The sequence below is a fragment of the Aquarana catesbeiana genome, linkage group LG04 (genome assembly GCF_042186555.1).
Source record: "Aquarana catesbeiana isolate 2022-GZ linkage group LG04, ASM4218655v1, whole genome shotgun sequence".
In the NCBI taxonomy this organism is placed as follows: Eukaryota; Metazoa; Chordata; class Amphibia; order Anura; family Ranidae; genus Aquarana; species Aquarana catesbeiana.
Window position 1 is genome coordinate 313,751,550 of NC_133327.1, and position 20,490 is coordinate 313,772,039.

The 20,490-nt window shown below is 44.1% G+C and overlaps 1 protein-coding gene across 5 annotated transcripts in view; it reads left to right on the top strand.

Annotated features, from left to right (window-relative positions):
- Positions 1-238: 238 nt before the first annotated feature.
- Positions 239-20,490, top strand: part of MYO6 (myosin VI) — a 402,734-nt gene continuing 382,482 nt past the window's right edge. For all 5 annotated transcript variants that reach the window (XM_073626829.1, XM_073626830.1, XM_073626831.1 and 2 more), the window contains exon 1: positions 239-387. The gene's annotated coding sequence lies outside the window, so the exon portion shown is untranslated. The remainder of the gene's footprint in view (positions 388-20,490) is intronic.

The window sequence follows — 20,490 nt, forward strand, 5'->3', positions numbered from 1 at the left end:
ACAATGTGTGACTGTAATGTCCAAGGTGGTATGAGTATGACAAGTCACACATTGGACACTAAGAGTGAGAAGCCCCCACATAACAGGAGAAGTTGGGTGATGAAGAGCCCAGAGCTGTACCTGGAAGAATGGGGAGGGGAGGGGGTCAGACAGGTAAGTGGTCCCTCAGCAGACAGGTGCCATGTCATTGCAGGGAGGGAGGGAGGGAGTCTCCATAGACGAGCTAAGGTGTGACAGACGCTGGGTGAGGTCAGGGAGCTGTCCACGTGCTCCGCCCTCCTCTCCCGGCCATTGGCTGCTGACGTCAGCGGTGGCTGTGCTCCGGCGGAGAGGCAGAGCGGAGCAGTGTTGTGGGGTCAGAGAGTGGACGAGGCCCCTCCGGATCCGGTAAGTGATCAGTGTGTGTGTGATCTGTCCTCTCCCCCCCACACAGCCGGGCTGTGCTCTGATCTTTGTACAGGAGGATCGCTCTCCTCCTCCCCCCTCTCCTGATCCCAGATGGATCCCTCTTCCTGATCCCTGCCCATGGACTCTTCCTGGAAGATCATTCATTGTGCTGGAAGTTTGTATGGGAACTTGTGTCCTTGTGTGTGATGACAACATGATCACATCGTACAACTTCCCTCCTCTCCATGGAGGAACATAGGAAAACTAATGATTGACAACACAGGGGACAAGGGTGACAGCTCATGTCATCTACTACCAATGACTGCTCAGCCTTTTACCTCTGCCTGATCCCTCTCCTTGATCCCCGATCCCTCTCCTTGATCCCCGATCCCTCTCCTTGATCCCCGATCCCTCTCCGTGATCCCCGATCCCTCTCCGTGATCCCCGATCCCTCTCCTTGATCCCCGATCCCTCTCCTTGATCCCCGATCCCTCTCCTTGATCCCCGATCCCTCTCCGTGATCCCCGACCCCTCTCCTTGATCCCCGACCCCTCTCCTTGATCCCCGACCCCTCTCCGTGATCCCCGACCCCTCTCCGTGATCCCCGATCCCTCTCCTTGATCCCCGATCCCTCTCCTTGATCCCCGATCCCTCTCCTTGATCCCCGATCCCTCTCCTTGATCCCCGATCCCTCTCCTTGATCCCCGATCCCTCTCCTTGATCCCCGATCCCTCTCCTTGATCCCCGACCCCTCTCCGTGATCCCCGACCCCTCTCCTTGATCCCCGATCCCTCGATCCCCGACCCCTCTCCTTGATCCCCGACCCCTCTCCGTGATCCCCGACCCCTCTCCGTGATCCCCGACCCCTCTCCGTGATCCCCGACCCCTCTCCGTGATCCCCGACCCCTCTCCGTGATCCCCGACCCCTCTCCGTGATCCCCGACCCCTCTCCGTGATCCCACTCCCTGTGCCCTATCCCAGACAATGCTTTACCAAGTCTCTGACAAGTGATGTGCTCTGGATCCAGAGTGCTGCCAGGTGGTGATCCTGACATTTCCTAAACTTTTGTATTTATTTTTGTTTTATCAGTAATTTGTAATGGGGGGTAATGTTATTGTAAGCAAGCCTTGGCTCCTGGTTGCAGTGATACCCCATTGGATAAATCTAGGTTCACACTATGCCAGTTTACCTCTGCAGGTCAAAGGTCTTCTCACCCCATAGGCGTGTGCCCGGGCACACACACTAATCACCCCCTGCTACCCGGGGGGCCCCCCTCCTGCAATGCAGCTCTCTTCCCTTCTCTCCCATTGGCTACTGCTGTGGGCGCACACAGATGTTATTTCAGGATGATTGGTAGGGTTGCCACCTCACCCCTTTAAACCCGAACACCTATGAATTACACGGGTTCTGAGGCTAGTTTAATGCAGATAAGGCACCAAGTGAGTTTAATCACTACCCTAATCAGCCACAGAACCTGTGTAATTAATATGTGTTCAGGTTTAAAGGGATGAGGTGGCAGCTCTAATGATTGGGGAAGGGGTAATGTCATTTACCCGCCCCTTCCCTTTCTGAATGAACACAGTGAGAGATCAGTACCATGTTTTTGAGCTTTGAGTGGCACACCCTAATGCAACAGGCTGTGCACACCTATGCTCTTATCTTTTCCACAGTCACAGCCGCAGGGAAAGCACATAGTGCTATGCAGAAAGAAGGAAGAAAGATTCATTCATAAGAATCCACGTAGTGCTATGCAGTTCCCAGCGTGTTTTTCATGCTGGGACAGGAAAGAGTGCGGTTATATACAGTCCACACTATAGTGCAAACCTAGCCTAAAGATGGCCTATACTCACCTTTCTGTCAGTGATCCCTGTCTCCTACTGGTGCCAGTTTTCAGGCATTGGAATGAGGTTGCTCCTGCGCATGCATAGTAGGCCATCATTCCGGGACACAGAGATCAGGCCATCCACTGTAAGGTAGGTCAGTTTTATTGAAAAAGAGATATTACCTGTCTCTTCTGCAAGAAAATCCTACCTGCTTGCAGTGAACAACAGCACAATTTTAGTTCCGATTTAAATGGCTGAATTGGACAGGTAGGGGTTGATTGAGGCTCGGTTCACACTGGAACCAGCTGCGGATCGCATAGGAACGCTGTGCGTCCCCATTCTCCAGACAAATCAGGGCCAAATCTTTGCCTGAATTCAGGCCTGGACCAGAGCTAAAGACGCACATGTGCAGCGCGCTCCGCATCCATCCCGAAGATGTTTGACCGGCTTCATAGAAAGACGGTCACATTCTCCCGCTATGCGAATAAACCCACATCCAATTCGCATAGGTGTGAATCCAGCCTAACTAAAATCGGAGAATGCAAAATCTGGTGCAGCTGTGCATGGTAGCCAATCAGCTTCTAACTTCAGCTTGTTCAATTAACCCCTTGACACTGGCCGTACGCAAATACGCAGCCTCTCTGCGCCTAGTCCTTAGCGCAGAGGGGCCGCATATTTGCGTGAATTGCTGCCCATGCACCAGTGCGAAGAGCGTGCACTCCTGGCACGGTCAACACCGTCTAACAAAAGCTTCCAATCGCTCCTTGCGATCGGGAGGTTTCAGATCACATGACCACTGTGACAGCCAATCATGGCGGTCACGTGTTCTTAAGCCCCACCTCCTGGCGTCATAAACCTCTTAAAGGGCCGGGAGGTGACAGCGCTAAGACGTTAGGCTTTGACAAAAAAAAAGTAGAGCTGCACGATTAATCATCAAGAATCGTTATCATGATTTTGTTGCGATCTTGACAAGTGTTTCACGATTCTTGCTATGCAAAGAATTCTCTCTGCTCTTCTGAAGCCACAGCCATGAAAAGAAAGGTAGGAAAAAATGGGCAGTCTGCCAAGAAATCTTTATCATTCTTTATCAGTTGAACTTAAGTATAAACATTGTAACAATTTGTCAATGGAATAGACTTTGTGTAAGTGAGGGAAGTTTAACCACTAAACCTTTTTCTGACATTTGTTGGTTTCAAGTTAAAATAATTTTTTTTTTTTTTTGCTAGAAAATTACTTAGAACCCCCCAAACATGATATATTTAGTAGAGACCCTAGAGAATAAAATGGTTGTTGCAATATTTTATGTCACACTGTATTTGCGCAGCGGTCTTTCAAATGCAATTTTTTTGGGAAAAAATTACTTTAATGAATTAAAAAAAAAAAACTAACCAGTAAAGTTAGCCCAATTTTTTTTTTGTATAATGTGAAAGATTTTACATCACGAGAATCGTGATCTTTTTACTCCAAGCAAAAAAAAATTGTGATTCTCATTTTGGCCAGAATAGTGCAGCTCTACCTGGAAGCTGATTTGGTTTCTATGCAGAGCTGCACCAGATTTTACACTGTTCAGTTTTATTAAGTCAACCTCACTGTGCCACCTTTTTAACTTGCCATGCTGTCTTAGGGCTCATTGATACGGGATCTCTGTTCTAAGCCGCCGTCTGCTGTGTGTGATCCACCTCGGAGCCCATAGATGCAGACACAGTGGCTGCACAGACAGAATTCTGACATACATGCTGGAGCAGGTATACAGTGTCTGCATTCAGATCCGTGCACATGACTGTGTCTACGCAGCTGCTTCATCTGCATCCATTTTTATGGGCTGCCCTCACACAGCGACTCTGAGAACAGATCTCAGTGCCCATCTGAACGAGCCCTTAAATGTGAACAGTCTCCTCCCAGCTGTATTTTAGATGGGGATAGAGGTAAAACTGCGGCTCAGCCACCTGATTTTACCCCCCCCTCGGGCCACCTGTGTGAAAGAGGCCTTGGGCTATGTTTCCACTATTGTGTCCCCAAAGTTGCGCGATTTTGCTGCAATTTTTTTACCGCAATATTTTGCCGAAACTTGAAGCAATGCCTGTGTATTCTTGAGGTCTATGGACCTCAAGTCGCATCAAAGTGGGACCAAAGTAGTGCAGGGACTACTTTGAAGTCGCTGCATCTTGAAGTCGCACAGATGTGAACGGTACTCATTGGAAATTATGGAGTACGACTTGGCATGTGACTTTTCAGTCCCGAATCGCATGAAAAGTCGCACTAGTGGAAACCTAGTCTAAAAGAGTTGAGAATGTTCCCATGAAATGTATAAACATTCACTCCAGTTATGTGAAAAGCAATCCTGTTCACAGGTTCTGTCTGTGCAGTGTTGGGTAATTGCGGTCTATTGTGTGACTATTGTCCTAAACACAGGAAAAGTTATCTGGGAAGTAATAAACTTCCTGCACACGGCTGCCTGCGGTTGTACAATGTAACATTCAGGTGCATTTCCCCATTTGAGTGTCACGTACAGCCGCTGCCCATAACAATCGATGGCTGTACACAAGTTTATATGTGTACAGACCTACCACTTGCCAACACATCTAGGATTGTACATCTGTCTGCATGCGCGTGTTTATTGGTGTATACCCACCTCCAGATATTGATTTCTATGGGCAGCTGGACCAGACCCCCAACTATTTTAGTAAATTATCTTAAATGTATTAGAGTGGATCTTTTATAAATGTCAGCCGTGGTACATCGTCATGGGCCATTTTTTTTTGCCCCGTCATTCAACTACTAGCCAAGTAAAGCAAATACCATACCTTGAATGACATAGATAAAAGTGTGACAGTGGAAAGGGGTCCCATTATCTTTCCTCACTTCTAGTATATATGGGCCCCTAAAAGTGGTCATACACATATTGATTGGTGATCAGTCTAGGTACGAGCTATTGCAAGTAAACGATTCATCCTCGAGTGATGTAATATATACAGTATCCAATCTTTCTGGTAAATTGTAATTTCAGTCTGGTGAAAGTGATCATTTTTAATTCATTTAATTAATCTGTATTGTGACTGTTTGCCTGACATGCATGCAGATATTCGATTGATCAGAAATGATCAATAGAATTCCACCACAACTGATTGATTTGCCAGCACCAAAACCAAGTAAAAGTTTGCTGTTTCACACTTCCACGTCAAGTTGCGGAATTTTGCAGCAATTTTACCGCAAGTCGCGGCCGCGATTTTGACACGATTTCAGGGAATGCCTGTCTAAACTTAAGGTCTGTGGACCTCAACTCGCATCAAAGTCGGACCAAAGTAGTACAGGGACTACTTTGAAGTCGGTGCGACTTGAAGTCATACAGATATGAAAGGCACTCATTGGAAATCATGGGGTATGACTTGTCATGCGACTTTGCAGTTCCAAGTTGCACAAGTGTGAAAGGGGCCTAAGGGACCCGTTCATACCAGCAGTGCGTTACAACATGCAGCCGCTACTGTGTGCTGTGAAGGAATTAGGGCGGTGGACTGATTACTGCTCATCACACTGTTTACCTTTTTTTCTTTTTATAACTTTATTGGAATGTCACAGAGTAACATTTCATTCATCTTTGTTCACCGCAGCACTTGGATTGTTTCACAACATAATGCATTAAAAAAAAAAAAAAGAATTGCATGTTCTACTTTTTACAGTGAACTGAACACATAGGGCTCAAGGCAAATTACTGTTGAATGGAGGGACTATGGTTTATGATTTTTATTCAGTTATTTGAGTCTCATCAGGTGATTACATAAATGATCATATCAATACGTGTGTGGTCATATTAAGGCCCGGTTCACACTGATGCGACAATCGCTCTTAAATTGGAGCACTTGTCGCATCAAGAAGTCGGACCCCATTCAGTGCAGTGGAACCGTTCTAATTAGTATGACTTGACTTGTCTCCGAAAAAGGTTCCTGCACTACTTTTGGTCCGACTTTGGTATTACTTGCATTGACTTCTGTTAAAAAAGTCGCATGCAAGTTGTGCTGAAATCACGCTGGGGTCCGACTCTGTAGTCACGGGCAGTGTGAACCCGGGCTAAGGACCTGTTCACACCACATGTAGTCGGTGCACTTTGTTTCTGCATCAAAAACGCATGAATAGTAGGTTATATGTGGCTTAATGCATGCATTGATATGTGTTTTCATGACTTTCACTTGAGAACGTATTGTAAACGATCACTTTGTAAAACAACCCATTCAGTTTATAATAGAAATGAAAGGCAAAATATTTGTGTACAGATATAAAAAAACATAAATAGCTTTTTTCCCTTTTTTTTTTTTTTTTTTTTTTTTTTTTTTTTTTTTTTTTATAATTGATCCCATTCCCTCTGTTCTCAGCTGCATAAGGGGTGGAGGGAGGAGAAGCAGCAGCACACTGATCTTCCCAGTGAATGGCTTTACAGCAGGGGCATATCAGGACAAGTCTGATCCTTGGAGGAGAGCACACTGAGTTTCCAGCACAGTTAGAGAACTGATCACGGTGTGCTCTGCCACTTAGTGTGGTCAGTTTTCAAAAGGAAAGCCGAGGGACTGGCAGGAACACGGGATCTCGCATAAAGGAAGCAATACAAAGGGAACAGCATACTTTCTCATACAAGTACATGGTACAGCAGGCACATATCGGGAATATGAAGTGTTGGGGTAACAAACGTTTTAAGCAAAAACACCAGTGGAACTGGTTAAGGATTTACACTTTACTGGATTTCTCCAAAATTTCATACACTTGCGCAGCATGCATTTCCCGGCAGGAAGTCAAACTACTGACTTTTGATGACTGTGTATGCCGAAACTTATATTTACCATAATAATTATTTAAAAATCTTCATTTTGTAAAGCGCTGCACAAACTGTTTAGTGTTATATAAATAATTAACCTTTGCATTACTTGATTGTTGCAAGCCGCTTTGCTAGTGAAAGAACATTAAAATACAGGGAGCAATCGCAAAAATGAAGTTTCATCACCCATTCACAGATGTAAGTGTGATGTATTTATCTTCTCAGATGGTAAAGCTGCCCATTCCTCGTGGCAAAAAGCCTCCAGTTCCTGTAAATTCTTAGGCTGTCTTGTATAAACTGCACATTTGAGATCTCCCCAGAGTGGCTCAAGGATATTGAGGTCAGGAGACTGAGATGACAACTCCAGAACCTTCACTTTATTCTGCTGTAGCCAATGACAGGTCGACTTGGCCTTGTGTTTTGGATAGTGGTGCAACGGTTCATCACCGATCAATAATCCGAACGGGTCAACCTGTTCGAATCGGCACATCACGCGATCCGCGGTGCGCTCTGCTGCCTCGGCCTTTCCTAAGGCCGCGGCTTCGGCCTAGCTCCGGAGCGGTGGCCATCTTGGTACACCCGGCAGCGGCGGTGAGCTGCTCGCTGACATCATCACCCCTCTGGACGGTGTAACGACATATTCGGCGACCCATTGCAGTTTGCTACAGAAGTGACGTCCCATCGCCGCCATCTTGCTACACCCCACACTCGTGCACAGTAAGGATACACTAAGAAGGGGGGAAGCGGACATGTTACACCCACCGGAGTTTTGCATTTTACACGTATTTATAACAGTAAAGTCAGTTTATATAGTGAAATACAGGACTTACAACTCTGTCTGACTACTTAGATCTTGAATTTTAAAAGCAGCATAGCCCTGCTCATCTCATAGGTTTGCTAATCTGACAGAAGTTCGCTGCTTTTAAAATTCAACATCCAAGCAGTCAGACTGCGTTCTAAGTCCTGTATTTCACTATATATACTGACTTTACTGTTATAAATACGCATAAAATGCAAAACTCCGGTGGGTGTAACAACATGCTTTCCTCCTTCTTAGTGTATCCTTAGTGTGGACGAGTGTGGGGTGTAGCAAGATGGTGGCGACGGAACATCACTTACGTAGCAAACTGCGATGGGTCGCCAAATATGTTGTTACACCGGCTTCTATTCTGGTAAGGTAAGACTAAACACTAGTCTTCCTATACTGTATACAGTGGGGAGATGTCTGTGGATATACAGTGCGGGAGATGTCTGTGGATATTGCAGTGAGTGGGGGAGAAGATGTCTATTACAGTGGGGGAGATTTTTTTTTTTTTTTTTGCTGATCCGAAAAATGATCCAATCCGTGACTCTGATCCGGGGAACGATCCGAACCGTGAGTTTTTTGATCCGTTGCACCCCTAGTTTTGGATCATGTTGGAATGTTCCATGCGCAGCTTCCTGGCTGATGAATGCAAATGTTCCTCCAGTATTTTTTGATAACATACTGCATTCACCTTGCCATCAATTTTGACCAAATTTCCTGTGCCTTTGTAGCTCACATATCCCCAAACATCAGTGATCCACCTCCGTGTTTCACAGTAGGAATGGTGTACCTTTCATCATAGGCCTTGTTGAAGCCTTTCAAAATGAAGCGGTTTTGGTTGAGGCTTGTCTCTGTGCTGTTTGGCAATGTTATAAGTGGGATACTTTGTGGCATTTGCGTAGTAATGTCTTTCTTCTGACGACTTGACCATGCAGCCCATCTTTCTTCAAATGCCTCCCTATTGTGCATCTTGAAACAGCCACATGACATGTTTTCAGAGAGTCCTGTATTTCACCTGAAGTTATTTGTGGGTTTTTCTTTGCATCCCAAACATATTTTCCTGGCAGTTGTGGCTGAACTTTTAGTTGTGTTTCATATTCCCATCGCACATGTTCCTGGTATAAGCTCTAAAGGTTGGGTGCTGCAGCAACAACCAGCTGGATACTGGTTCAAGTCACAATGTAGATACTTGCCAGCACACCAAGGATCAGCACAGGATGGCGTCTAAACGGTTTAGTTTATTGCATGATCACAACACAAAGAGGTGCAACGTTTCGAAGTCACGTAGGACCCCTTCATCAGGCATGTGATGACGAAGGGGTCCTGCGTGACTCCGAAACGTTGCACCTCTTTGTGTTGTGATCATGCAATAAACTAAACCGTTTGGACGCCATCCTGTGCTGTGTCCTTGGTGTTCTGGCAAGTATCTACATTGAAATCTTAGTTGGTCTACCTGACCGTGGTTTGGTTGCAACAGAACCCCTCATTTTCCACTTCTTGATTAGAGTTTGAACACTGCTGATTGGCATTCTCAATTTCTTGGATATCTTTTTATATCCCTTTCCTGTTTTATACAGTTCAACTACCTTTTCCCACAGATCCTTTGACAATTCTTTTGCTTTCCCCATGACTTAGAATCCAGAAATGTCAGTGCAGCACTGGATGAAAGAAAATTACAAGCAAACAGATCAGAGGTGAGGATGGTTACCTTTAATAGCCATTCAAACCCCTTTGTGTCAACTTGCGTGCATGTTATCAGGCCAAAATCCCCAGGGTATGTAAACTTTTGATCAGGGTCATTTGGGTAGTTTCTGTTCATTATGAAAAAAAAAGAGTAAACACAGTTGATTGATAATAAATGGCTTCAGCCAAACACTAACCACGAGTGAAAGAAATGTTTTTTTGTGTTATCATCATAAATTCTGCCAGGGTATGTAAACTTATGAGCACAGCTGGTATATATGGACTGCGTCCTTTTCCGTTTTTACTGGAACTAAACATGACGAATCGGAGGTAGCCTGATGTAAAGGAACATCTGGCCGCCCATAAAACCATCACAGGTCCCACAGTCAAAATGCAGACACAAATTGAATCAATATGGATATCATAAAATCTGACATTCGTCCCATTCAGCTTTAATTCGGGGGGGGGATCTGTTAAATACAGTACCCTGCCGAACAGAGCACAGTGCCCTGTGTGAGCACCGGTTCTATCATGAAAACTGATAATGAAATCCTTTTACATCAATGTATGCATCCATTTTTATTTCAGTTTGCATCAGTATAAATCTGTTTTGCACATGTTTGTATTCTTATGCCCCGTACACACGGTCGGATTTTCCGACGGAAAATGTGTGATAGGACCTTGTTATCGGAAATTCCGACCGTGTGTGGGCTCCATCACATATTTTCCATCGGATTTTCCGACACACAAAGTTTGAGAGCAGGATATAAAATTTTCCGACAACAAAATCCGTTGTCGGAAATTCCGATCGTGTGTACACAAATCCGACGGACAAAGTGCCACGCATGCTCAGAATAAATACAGAGATGAAAGCTATTGGCCACTGCCCCGTTTATAGTCCCGACGTACGTGTTTTACGTCACCGCGTTTAGAACGATCGGATTTTCCGACAACTTTGTGTGACCGTGTGTATGCAAGACAAGTTTGAGCCAACATCCGTCGGAAAAAATCCTAGGATTTTGTTGTCGGAATGTCCGATCAATGTCCGACCGTGTGTACGGGGCATTAGTCGTTGAAGAAAATAGTCATATATGAACAAAAAAAAAAAAGTATTTCTTGCATAAAACGGATGTAAACGGAAGTGGTCCAAACAGATAACACCTGTTTATATCTTTAAAAATGGAAAAGGACACAAGCGTTCTTCTCTGAGGACATGAACAGACGGGGATGTAAGCTGATCTAATCAGATGTACATCCATTTTCATTGCCTGCTCATAGACGTACATTGTGGTTCAGTCTGGATCCATCTGAAAAACATGCCTGTGTGAAATGGTCCTGAATGAAGTGCATGTCGGGAAGTCTTAGAACCCTGATGTCACCTGTGTTTTCAGTATGCAAAGGGCTGCAGGAGTCATTGACTTTGCAGCAGTGTTCTTCTGTTCTGTGGGTAAGGCACACCTGTCATTGTGCTGGATCCCTCTTCTAAGGTGAGCTCTACACCTGACTAGTGAATCCTTTTCTACTTATTGCACAGGCAAATTATAACCAAACCCAGTTTCTAGACGTATTTTAGGTTCACGGCTAATTTAAAAAGTAGAAACGTGGTCACCTGATTTGTCACGCCTAGTGACCTCTCCTTAATAGGATCAATAAACGTGTCTATCTTCTTCAAGGAAGTAGGGAGTGATCCTGTAATGAGGCATTCAAGTGTCTGCTCATTATTCTCAATGTGTGTGATATCAATCTCTGTCTTTTTGGCATTCTGTTAGATTGTACTTGATGGGTGAGTCTAGTAGGTATGTGGGCACGCCTCTTAAAATTGTAGCCTTTTTGTTAAAGCAACCCTGTCTAGGCATACAAGCATAGTAATGTAATGCCATTATGGTGGCCCAAGTCTTAAATCACTAGATCTAGGTTCATACTAGATCTCTAGTTCATGTTGAGCAAATTTTTGCTATGGGCAAAGGTGTCGGCTGTCCAAAGGGGGCTTGAGAACACCAATACAACTGAGTTTTAAAATAAGGACCATCAAATAAGTATTTTTAAATAGGCTTACTATACTATAATTGTATGTACTGATAGGTTCACATTCAATCCTTTGCTAAGAGAAATATGGAGGCTGCCAAGGATGATCTCCTTCTAGAAACGCTAACTGCTTGACTGCTTCATTACCCCCCAAAAAAAACAAGTATGTGGAAAAGCAATGTTTGAGTCAAAAAATATTTAGTGGCTATTCAACCTTTTGCTATTTGCTGCAGAAGAATGCATAATAAGTAGAAACCCTATTCTTTCCTATGTGGGTAGTTCTCATCTATGCTATGCTGTGCAGTTTAGTGTAAGTCCTCGTTCACACTATGTACAGTCATCTGCATTTTCCCGCTTTTGATAAGCACAGGTCACTGCTAAGGCACATAGAAAACAATTGTTTTCTATGTTCTCTGTTCACACCATAACGCTGACATGATGTGCAGTGCTGAAAATGGAAACCATACCTGCCCATTCACACCAACTGAGAGAATCCAGCCTTAAGCTACTGGATGAAACTTCTCTCAGTAAAAATTTTGCAATCACATGATGATTCAGTAATTAGTGTTTTTCAGTTTACGTTAAAATCTGAATTATGGGCTGATTCACACTGAGCCATACACTGAAAACCAGTGTCACTGTGCGCCCAGAATGACAGGTGATGGTGTACAATCACCAATACAATTCTATGAGCGGCTGTACGCTGATGAACACATATCAGGGCATTTGCTTGCATACAGGGATGGATGTGCGTCCTTGGAGGCAGACAGTTTGCATTAGTAAATCAGTATGTCTTGTTGAACTTCTTTTACTCCCCTGTGCAAAGGCCACATTTCTGTAAAGGGGTTGTAAAGTCTAATTTAAAAAAAAAATAATAAACGTGGTACCTACCTGCTTTGTGCAAAGGTGTTGCACAGAGTGACCCTGAGCCTCCTATTCTGGTGCTCTCAGCCCCTCCTCTTCTCTCTGTGCCACCATAGGAATCCGCTTCCTATGGTGGCACACATGTGGGCTCGCTCCTAAGCCGGGTTGTGTTGTGTGCTTCTGTTGACACACACAGCATAGCTCAGTCATGCCCCTGCTCCCTCCTCACAGGATTTAATTGACAGCAGCAGGTATACTGCTACTTCTGTCCTGGAAATGCAAGGGGATAGAGGAGAGAGCCAATACAGATGGGCACAATGCTGGATTGATTTTTTTGGGGGGGGGGTTATAGATGCTGTAACATTATTTACCTTAAAGTGTTGCTAAACCCAGGATCCTGCATTCACTATATCTGGTCTCCCACAGTACACAGAACATGGAAATGCAATTATTTTAGTAAATATAAACGGCTAAATACCTTTTCTCAAGAGCAGTATATAGCAGTCTTGCGACTTTTATCAGTGTCTGGTTAAAGCTTGTAGGAGGAGGGGAGGAGGAGTTTTCATTCTACTCTCACTGTTCTTTGAGACTGCAGGACCTCTGACCCTCTGGTCAGTGCTGATTGGGCCTGTGCTGATCACATGCACCCTCCAAAGAAAAAAAAAAAAAAAACACTCTCTAGCAATACACACCAAACCGAGCATGTGCCGATTGCCCCCAAGGCTCTGTTCTATCAGGAGATGGATTGGGGACTGTGGAAGAAGGGGAGGATCGGAGAAGACAGGCTCAAACAGCCTTTGTCCACAATGTAGAGGATTAACCCCTTAGGTTCCACAGTGAGTATAACAAGCATGCTTTACTGCATAGGCTGTTTTTACTGTTGTGGGTTTAGTAACACTTTAATGCAGGCAATGCCTTAAGGTTAAAAAAAAAAGTCTTTATAGCCTTTACAACTTCTTTGTATAGTGTAGTGTTGTACAAATGCTATAAAATCGAAAGGTTTAGTATTACTGCAGCTGAACACAGGTGAACGGTAGTAAGAGAGGGGTCCACTGCAGCTGAGTGGCCCAGAAAGCAGAGACCCTTCAGTCTATTAGCTAAAAGCTCAGCAAGTGAAGTTTTTCTTTTAGCCAAGAAAATAGCAATAAAGTTGCATTCGTGCAGAACTCAAGTTGTAACCCTTCTAAATCTGGTCCAGAAAATCTCATTGTATTTGAAATGTCAAACTCACTTTTCTAGTGCTATTTTGTGTTGTCCTTAGCTTAGCAGTCTTAGCTCAGCCTTACCTCCCAGAGATATAAAGTATGCAAAGGCCGTCTACATAGTTAAAGTTTTCTTTGGTTTAAATGCATGAATAAACCTGTTCATTTATTTTTAAACCAAGAATGCATTCAAACACATAAGCTTGCATTCACACCTGAGCAGAGCGTATTCCTGGTGGTTTTTGAAGCGTTTTTTTTTTCTTTTCAGTTGCCTTTGCACTTGTATCAAGCTTCAGCCATTTGTTTCCTGGGCTTGACTAGGGGTGGAGAGGAATCCTTCAGGTTCAGAAATGTACAAAAGCGTTCCATTGAAGTCTATGGGGCCAAAAAACGCCTGACTACGCAAAAAATATTTTTTTGAGCTTCGGACATAGAGCGTAGGGCAGGGATCTCCAAACTTTCTAAGCAAAGGACCAATTCACTGTCCTTCAGGCTTTAGAGGGCCAGACTATGACCGCTGAGAGTAGAAAATGCCCCAACATCAGTGCCTCATCATTGGTTTAATGAGAGAAATAATGCCCCATTGTTGGTATCAGTGGAAGAATAGTGCTGCATTTATGGTGTCAGTAGGGGGAATGGTGCCCCCTCATAGGTGTCAGTTGGTGAGTAGTGCCCCAAAGGCCAGATAAAGGCAGGCAAACGGCCACATCCGGCCCCCGGGCCGTAGTTTGGAGACCACTGGCATAGGGTGACTGAGCATACAAATATGAACAAGAGTGGAAGAGTGGGGTTTATATTTTTGAGCACAGTAAGGTATAAAGAAACCAGCTGAGACGTGAGAGGTGGTATTTCGAGAGTATGAAAAAAATTGCAAGATTATGTGCACATTTTACAAAACGCACACAAAAATGTGCATCGCGCTTTTGATGCCATTCATTGTTTATGGTACCTCAAACATGGCAAGCAGACGCACATCTTTTTTTCATTTAAAAAAAATGCATCAAAAATCACATAAAACCCAACACTCAGCAAGCTGCATAGCCTACGCAGGTTGGGCAGCTCCTTGAAAGGAATGGACGCTCTGTTGGTGTAACATGACAACAAGCAAAAAAAATCATATGTGCAAATGTGTGATGCCTACCGTCGCGTGTCATAATGTGGGTTGGGGCCATAGGTTTTAATGTAAGTTAATATCTGTATTTTTGTGAATATGCTAAAGGCATGATATTTATTACCTTTGGCATTGTTCTTGCATTTGGCATAACTCCCTCTTATGTTTTAGACCGTCTTCTGATCCATTTACAGACTAATCTGCTCCCAATGGTGTGTCTGCTCTTGTTGGCGTATCTGGTTTCGGGCAGCATTGAATGGACTGTTTCTTTTGAACATTTCCATGTTTCCTGTTTCTTGCTCATCCCTGGGATTAGCAAATACTTTTTGTTTTCCTTTAACATTTCCTGCTTTGAAAAATGATGAGGATTGCTTCCTGTCTGCAGTAAACCAAGGGAAACCTAATATAGACTACAGTACGCCATGGCATGAGCACACATCCAGCATTATGAAGAATACTTAGAGATGTAGCCAGTGAAGACCAATACTGTATAATACTGTGTATTCCAGAAGGTCATTGGTCACTTTACTTTGTTTAGATACTTCATAGGCATGGGAACATTTAAGGAAAGGGAGATGTTTCTCCTTGGGGATCCAGATGGCTTGCATTAGTGCTCTCACAGTACTTGGTGTCATTTATAGAAATCTTGTATGAATTGTTGGACAAATTCAAACTGTTTGTGCTGCCTTCCCTATTACTGGGGGATTTGGATCGTTCTACACTTAGACAGTGCATATGGAGAAGTGATCAATGGAAATGTGTTTCTGAGATGTAATCCAATATGTTGGCTCACATAATCTTCATGCCGTAAAGTTGCCCACCAGTAAATTACAGTTTTTTGCGCAGTGTCATCCATCTGGAAGTCATTAACTTTATTGATGTCCTCTACTGTCTTCCCTCCTACATTCTTGAGCAGATAAAGTTCGTGCATTGCTTTTGCATTTTCTTTTAGTTGTTACATTTGGTTTACAATATATTCTGTAGCTTCCTTATTGCTGTTCGTTGTCATTATCGATCACATTCTTTTTATCTTCAGTTGCATCTTGCACTAAAAGTCAGTTAAAGTGGTAATAAACCCAAAAACTAAAATGTAATACAGTATATTGCATCTTACTGATCCTTAAATGTGGTGGTTACATTTTGTTTTCTTTTTTTTTAGTCTTTTTTTTTTTTTCCCCTTCATAACAGTTTATGTATTTTCTTATTACAGGGTTTCACTGAAATTCAGATTGGACTTTCATTAAATTAGAAGTTCAGCTAAAAACAAACTAACTCTCTAAATCTATTCGCAGCCACACTCTGAAACAAATCTATCTAGCCCTGTAAAGAAAAAATCGGTATGCATACCTTTTCTGTAGCCGCTCCAGTCCCATGCTGAGGAGAGTCAGCCGACAATGGATGGAAGCCCCATAGTAACGCTATGGGTGATGTCGCTTCCCTGGCATTTCCCAGCCATTGCCGGCTGTCTCCTGCACACAGGGTGCGCTTCAGAAGAGGTAAGTATAATGATTTTTGCTTTACAGGTTTAAAATGTGGCTGTGGGTAGATTTAGGTTTTGGCTGAACTTCTACTTTAAGACTCCCTTTGCATGGGTGCTTTGCCATGCTGCAAATCCCATTAGCAGAAATCGAATTGCTGCGACTGCGATTGACAGCTGCATGCAGTCAGCAGTGTCTGCAGAGTCTGTACACTGCAATGATGTGGACTGTCAGCGGCTGCAACTATTCACAAAGACAGTGATCACAAAGTGCTATCCGCACACATTTGTCAATACCAGTCGCAGGAATCAGATTCCCGTGACTGGGATGTGCAGCGTAGTAAAACGTTAATGCAAATGGAGCCCAAAGGAGTCCAACTCTGTGGTGAGAGAGTACGTAAGCTGCTATATTTTTTGCCCATTGGGGAGATTCCCCGTGACCTCTTTTCCAGAGATGCAATGGAATGTGAGAAGAAAATCTCAGTGTGAGGGGAGTACCCCTATTAGACAGATGTCAACATAACAGTTGTCCTGATTGCAAGATCATCTATTCTGGTGACCATTCTAAAATATTGGGATTTCCCATCACTTTTTGCGGGGGAAAAAAAAAGAAGACTGGTGTTCTAATCCATACCTGTTTCTTTCAAAAGGAAGGGAATGTTTTGACTAGGCATACTGTACACTTTAGTTCTCACTTAAAGGGGAACTAAAGTTCTGCTATAATACACTGTGAGCAGGAAGTGGTCTCCAAACTGTGGCCCTTGACACCAATGACTGGACATAATTCCCCCCACTGTGATTGGGCACTATTCTTCCCACTGACATCAGTGATGGAACAATGTTCCTCCCACTGACAACGTAAAGCTATTCCTTCCACTGACACCAGCGACAGGACATAATTCCTCCCACTGACGCCAGTGATAATGGGGCTCAATTCTTCCTACTGTGCTATGTAGTTTCTTTACTCTCAATGACCACTTAGCCTGATACATTGTCTACTCCCACTGACACAGGGGCAATTTCTACACACAACTATTCACAAAGACAGTGATCACAAAGTGCTATCCGCACACATTTGTCAATACCAGTCGCAGGAATCAGATTCCCGTGACTGGGATGTGCAGCGTAGTAAAACGTTAATGCAAATGGAGCCCAAAGGAGTCCAACTCTGTGGTGAGAGAGTACGTAAGCTGCTATATTTTTTGCCCATTGGGGAGATTCCCCGTGACCTCTTTTCCAGAGATGCAATGGAATGTGAGAAGAAAATCTCAGTGTGAGGGGAGTACCCCTATTAGACAGATGTCAACATAACAGTTGTCCTGATTGCAAGATCATCTATTCTGGTGACCATTCTAAAATATTGGGATTTCCCATCACTTTTTGCGGGGGACTTGCTGAATGCTTTATTTGCAGCTTTGTCTTAGTGCATGGTCACTTTGTTCCTAATTCTCCCTGTGACTGTGTGGGGTCCGGTTTCGTCCCACACTACAAAGACATGCTGGTGGGTTAATGCAAAGTTCCACCCATTTAAAAATCAGCAGCTACAAAAAGTGTAGCTGCTGACTTTTAATAATCAGACACTTAGCTGTCCCACGGTCCAGTGATGCAGGTGCAGGAAGCCCCACTCCTCTCCCCCCTCCTCTCTGCGGCGCCTGCATCACTACTGTGGGCGCCCAGCTGTGGCTTTACAGCCGGGCATGCACTGAGCATGCACGGGCCGTGCTGCGCACTGTGATTGGCCGGGCAATCTTCTGGGAACTGTGACCTGTCCCAGAAGGTTGCAGGGAGGGAGGGGGAAGAAGTGAACTTCCTTCCGGCGTCGTGGAGCCCCGGGAGGAAGTGGAAGCTGAATGCCTCTAAAAAAGGAGGGTATCCGCTCCCCCCCCCCCCCCCCCCAAAAAAAAATGACATGCTCAATGTAGCATGTTAGGGGTCACCGTCACTTAAAGTTCCATTTTTGGGTGAAACTCCCACTTTAATTGCTCCTATCTAAATTGGCCCTAGTATGTGTTAGTATGAGTGTGGGTTTGGGGACCTTAGATTGTAAGCTGCTTGTGGACAGGGACTGATGTGAATATGCACAATATGTAAAGCGTGCATAGGTTGTCAGCGCTATATAAAATACCTGTAATATTCCTGCCTAAAGTTGACTTTCGGCGTATAGTATATAAGTAATACTACAGCCTGCATTCCAAAAATTCCACAGCTTCACAGCGGCCAATTGAATCGCTTCTTCTCTTGGCCAATCGGGCCTCAGGACACGCTTCCTGAGCTGGGATTGGCCAGGAGGAGGATCAGGAAGACCATAGGGAATATTAATTCACTATTGTCACACAACTGGGTGGGCTCAGGGCGCACCGTTGGAATCCATGCCTCCGGCGTCCTGCATGTAAATTATGGGCCATTTGCATGGATTAGGGAGGCGGCGCCCCGTATGGATGGACCACTGCTGTCTGGGGCCAGGATTTTCTTGAATGTGTGCATTGTGTCTTGATGGTTAATAATATGAAAAGCAATGATCTTTATGAGACACATGACTGAACTACCATGACATTTATAAATGTGGGGGCATAAGTCACAGATGTATCCAGATAATCAAAGTTCAAGCAGGATGATAGTGATCTTTTTAGTATGTATGATTTTCTGTACAGCTGATTATAAACTGTATAATATAATAATTAGTTGAGTAACACATTTCCTCATGTTATATGAACTTTAGGCCAACAGCTAAATACACAGTTGAAATACAGAAAAAACAGAAAACTTTTACTTGTCTAAAGATTTTCATTTCTCTCCTTGCAGTTGAGAGATTTATACAGCTTTGCCGAACAGCACAGTGCTATCTGGCAGGGGACAGGACCTGATCTTTCTCTTTTTGTAGTTTTATTTTCACTCAAAAGTCTCCACACCAAACTAATCAACTAATTTATCTGTCACTCTGCTCTTTCCTCCTAGCAGCATGCTCCTTGCACTGTAGCACACCTGCTTGGCTCTTAGTGCTGCTTCTCTCTGTTCACCTTTCTGAACTGTGTTGTACAGGGACTACAAGAGGCTGATTCCAAGTATAATTCAAGTTCTTAGACTACCTGCATTTACAAAGATCACATTTAGTTCACTTTTAGGCCCCGTCCACTCGGCGCTGACTCCGCCAGCTCTCGGGCAATCTGTCTGGCCATCCCCGCCGAGCAGGCGGATGGCTGGTTCGTGTCTGCTCTGCTTATGCAAAGCGGACACAGACACAGCCCGCTCTCCTCTATGGGCGGTTGGATATAAACGGACTGCCTGTCCGTTTACACCCGACTGCCCTCTGATCCGAAAGACGGATGGGTATTGGATTGAATGTTCGTAGGTTGTAAATGGACATTTGTCCGCTGCACCTGCTGCTCCATAAAGGAGAATAAACGGTCCAATCGGGTCCGCCTAAAAAACTGAAAGGTGGAACCTATTGGTCCTCTCGTGTGAAAGATACCGAACAGAAAATAAAATAATAATTGCACATATTTTTGCAGGAAAAAAAAACTGCATAAATTATTTTTTCCTGTAGGAGCCTGCAAAGCATTGCACCCGTAATCAGTAGATCAGGGGTGCAATGTGGTCTCCTGCAGACATGTCCTCCAGCTTTTAGTTTGTACCTCTGTACAGGCTTTCTGTTTAAAAGCCAGAGGACATGCCAGTGGACAACAAGAGTACTCATCCGCACCCCCACAGCCTATTGAAATTACAAGTCTTTCTGCTGCGATGGCAGATGGTACTTGTAGTTTATTCAGTCAAAGTTTATTCATTTTGTGATTGAATGAGGCAGCTGTGTGGGCGGAGCCACGCACAACCGCGCTGTTTTTAAAAAGGTGACATCGTCTGTGTAGAGAAGAACCCTGCCCATTGTTAGAGGGGAGAAGGAGCAGGAGCTGGAACCTGAAATACAGGTGGAACATGTATCATGCTCCAAAGGTGAACTTATCGCCATTATTATGCGTCTTAATCAAGATCAGTTTTAAAGGAAAGTGTCGACTTTTCAGTCTTTCCTTATATTTATTCCAGATATACCATGGCAAATAATGAAATTGAACATTTTAGAATGTGGTCAATCAATGGTACTAAATGTCAACATTCCCCAGTATCAATATAACAGTGTTTTTGTGGGCACTACCAAGTTTACTCACATGGTATGTCTAAGGATGACCATACACTATCTTATATATATGATACAAATATATTATTCACAAAGGGCAGTGTGGCTCACGCATGCGCTGTGGGCAGCTGGCTGTTAAGCCGCGAGCTGTCACAGCTGTGTGGCCACAGATAAGATGTT